The sequence below is a fragment of the Coregonus lavaretus genome (assembly GCF_964263955.1).
Source record: "Coregonus lavaretus genome assembly, chromosome: 3".
Classification (NCBI taxonomy): Eukaryota; Metazoa; Chordata; class Actinopteri; order Salmoniformes; family Salmonidae; genus Coregonus; species Coregonus lavaretus.
The window spans coordinates 334,241-338,062 of NC_139990.1; the positions used below are offsets into that span (position 1 = coordinate 334,241).

The 3,822-nt window shown below is 50.5% G+C and overlaps 1 pseudogene across 1 annotated transcript in view; it reads left to right on the forward strand.

Moving 5' to 3' along the window:
• Positions 1-3,822, forward strand: part of LOC311119211 (protein 4.1-like) — a 73,111-nt pseudogene that overhangs the window by 28,118 nt on the left and 41,171 nt on the right. Inside the window, exons 9-11 of the transcript in view lie at positions 2,818-2,970; positions 3,140-3,237; positions 3,643-3,818. The product of the transcript in view is annotated as a protein 4.1-like (transcript). The remainder of the gene's footprint in view (positions 1-2,817; positions 2,971-3,139; positions 3,238-3,642; positions 3,819-3,822) is intronic.

Below are 3,822 nucleotides of genomic sequence, written 5' to 3' on the forward strand. Positions count from 1 at the left end.
GTAACGTAGTCACAACCCAGGCCAAGGTAACGTAGTCACAACCCAGGCCAAGGTAACGTAGAGTCACAACCTAGGCCAAGGTAACGTAGTCACAACCCAGGCCAAGGTAACGTAGTCACAACCCAGGCCAAGGTAACGTAGTCACAACCCAGGCCAAGGCAACGTAGAGTCACAACCCAGGCCAAGGCAACGTAGAGTCACAACCCAGGCCAAGGCAACGTACTGTAGGATCACAACCCAGGCCAAGGTAACGTAGTCACAACCCAGGCCAAGGTAACGTAGAGTCACAACCCAGGCCAAGGTAACGTAGTCACAACCCAGGCCAAGGTAACGTAGAGTCACAACCCAGGCCAAGGTAACGTAGAGTCACAACCCAGGCCAAGGTAACGTAGAGTCACAACCCAGGCCAAGGTAACGTAGTCACAACCCAGGCCAAGGTAACGTAGAGTCACAACCCAGGCCAAGGTAACGTAGTCACAACCCAGGCCAAGGTAACGTAGAGTCACAACCCAGGCCAAGGTAACGTAGAGTCACAACCCAGGCCAAGGTAACGTAGTCACAACCCAGGCCAAGGTAACGTAGAGTCACAACCCAGGCCAAGGTAACGTAGAGTCACAACCCAGGCCAAGGTAACGTAGAGTCACAACCCAGGCCAAGGTAACGTAGAGTCACAACCCAGGCCAAGGTAACGTAGAGTCACAACCCAGGCCAAGGTAACGTAGTCACAACCCAGGCCAAGGTAACGTAGAGTCACAACCCAGGCCAAGGTAACGTAGAGTCACAACCCAGGCCAAGGTAACGTAGTCACAACCCAGGCCAAGGTAACGTAGAGTCACAACCCAGGCCAAGGTAACGTAGTCACAACCCAGGCCAAGGTAACGTAGAGTCACAACCCAGGCCAAGGTAACGTAGTCACAACCCAGGCCAAGGTAACGTAGTCACAACCCAGGCCAAGGTAACGTAGTCACAACCCAGGCCAAGGTAATGTAGTCACAACCCAGGCCAAGGTAACGTAGAGTCACAACCCAGGCCAAGGTAACGTAGAGTCACAACCCAGGCCAAGGCAACGTACTGTAGGATCACAACCCCAACCTGCAGAGCATTACTCATTCAACAAAGAAACTGACAGGCTCCATGTGAAGACTAGCTGACAAAAAAAGTCAAAATGAAGATGCTGCGTATTAACATCACATTGTTGTTGATGTGTGAATATGAGTAAATTCTAACTTGTTTTAAAATCTCTATATTGTACCTCCATTGATGATGACGCATTGGCAGGAGTGTAGGAGTGTAGGAGTGCAGGGGTGCAGGAGTGTAGGAGTGCAGGAGTGTAGGAGTGTAGGAGTGCAGGAGTGTAGGAGTGCAGGAGTGTAGGAGTGTAGGAGTGCAGGAGTGCAGGAGTGTAGGAGTGCAGGAGTGTAGGAGTGCAGGAGTGTAGGAGTGTAGGAGTGCAGGAGTGCAGGAGTGTAGGAGTGTAGGAGTGCAGGAGTGTAGGATCTAGGAGTGCAGGAGTGCAGGGGTGCAGGAGTGCAGGAGTGCAGGAGTGTAGGAGTGCAGGAGTGTAGGAGTGTAGGAGTGCAGGAGTGCAGGAGTGCAGGAGTGCAGGAGTGTAGGAGTGTAGGAGTGTAGGAGTGCAGGAGTGCAGGAGTGCAGGAGTGCAGGAGTGTAGGAGTGTAGGAGTGCAGGAGTGCAGGAGTGTAGGAGTGCAGGAGTGCAGGAGTGTAGGAGTGTAGGAGTGCAGGAGTGCAGGAGTGTAGGAGTGTAGGAGTGCAGGAGTGCAGGAGTGTAGGAGTGCAGGAGTGTAGGAGTGTAGGAGTGCAGGAGTGTAGGAGTGTAGGAGTGCAGGAGTGTAGGAGTGCAGGAGTGTAGGAGTGTAGGAGTGTAGGAGTGCAGGAGTGCAGGAGTGTAGGAGTGCAGGAGTGTAGGAGTGCAGGAGTGTAGGAGTGCAGGTGTTTCAGCCCAGATTGTCCCTCATTGTCCTCCTGTCTGTCCACTGGAGGCCAGTTATGTCACACCTGTCCTACTAACCACCGAGCAGAGCAGGCCTGATGATGATGATGATGATGATGATGATGATGATGATGATGATGAGAAGACAAGGATATGGTGCGTCCCAAATGGCACCCTATTCCCTTTATAGTGCACTACTTTTCACCAGGGACCGTCAAAAGTAGTGCACTATATAGGGAATAGGGTGCCATTTGGGATGTAGATATGGTATTTTACGTGGTTATAGCACCCACCCACCTACCTCCTGCCTGCAGCAGCAGTGTAACCTACGTCAGCTGTGAAGTCAGTGTTCGTGTCTGTTCCCAAAAAAGGGAGAAACGTGTGCCTCTGTCGGACCACAGATTTAATAGCAGAAATGAGGTCAATCTGTTTGCATCAAAACCAGGGATTTAAATAAAATATGGAAGTCATTATGCTGAAAGGGAGATGGATGCTGCCTCCCGGTGGATGGATGTTGTCATTACATTAACACACAGGCCAAGTCAATGGTATAATGGTCTTGTATTCTCTGTTTTTGGGGGTTCTTTCTCACTCACTCATTCACTCACACACTCTTCCATCCACTCTTTTACTCTCTCAAATCTCTCTGCCTCCCTCCCTCCCTCCCTCCCTCTCTCCCCACCTCCTCCCTCCCTCCCTCCCTCCCTCCCTCCCTCCCTCCCTCCCTCCCTCCCTCCCTCCCTCCCTCCCTCCCTCACTCCCTCCCTCCCTCTCTCTCTCCCCACCTCCTCTCCTCTCCTCCCTCCCTCCCTCCCTCCCTCCCTCCCTCCCTCTCTCCCCTCCTCTCCTCTCCTCTCCTCTCTCCAGGATCTAGATGGAGTGGACATCATGCTGGGTGTGTGTTCTGGGGGTTTGATGGTCTACAAGGACAAGCTGAGGATCAACCGGTTCCCCTGGCCCAAAGTCCTCAAGGTCTCCTACAAACGCAGCAGCTTCTTCATCAAGATACGCCCCTCAGAGGTCAACTTTATTTATGTGTTTGGTTGTCTTTTAGCCCCCCCCCAAGAGGCCTAATCGCCCAACAGTCAGATATGCAGTGCAATAATCATAAGTCAAAGTTTAGTTACATGTCAAATGAATAGGCTGTAGTGCAGTGCTATCATCATTCATATGCTTTTGTCTCCAACAGCTGGAGCATTACGAAAGCGCCATTGGTTTCAAACTGCCAAACTACAAGGCCTCCAAGAAGCTGTGGAAAGTGTGTGTGGAGCATCACACCTTCTTCAGGTAAGAGAACACAATGTTGACGCTCCCCAGGATAGGTTCTATCATTCTCACTTGTGAAGAACATCCGAGTTATTATTTTATTGTATTAAATGGAGACGGGTCGTAGATACGTTATTACAGTAGCAATACATGATTAGTATGGCTATATAGTAGTCACGTATAGTTTAGTTACTCACAATGACTAATAATGTACGTGGTTGTCTTACCTACCTTAGTTGAATGCGCTGCTAAAATGTAAAAAAGTTTAATGTAGTTAGCTATATTTAAAAGCTAAATTGCCCTCTGTCTCCATGTCCAGATTGATCTCCACTGAGGTGGCTTCCACTCCAAGGAAGTTATATATTATAGTTATAGAGTTATAGATATATTTATATAAATGTTCCTCTGTCTGCCTAATCTGTCCAGACTGATCTCCACTGAGGTGGCTACCACTCCCAGGAAGTTCCTAGCGCTGGGCTCTAAGTTCCGCTACAGTGGACGGACCCAGGCCCAGACCCGCCAGGCCAGCTCTATGATTGACAGGCCAGCCCCCCTGTTCCAACGCTCGGCCAGCAAGAGGAACTCACGCAGCCTGGACGAAGGTTT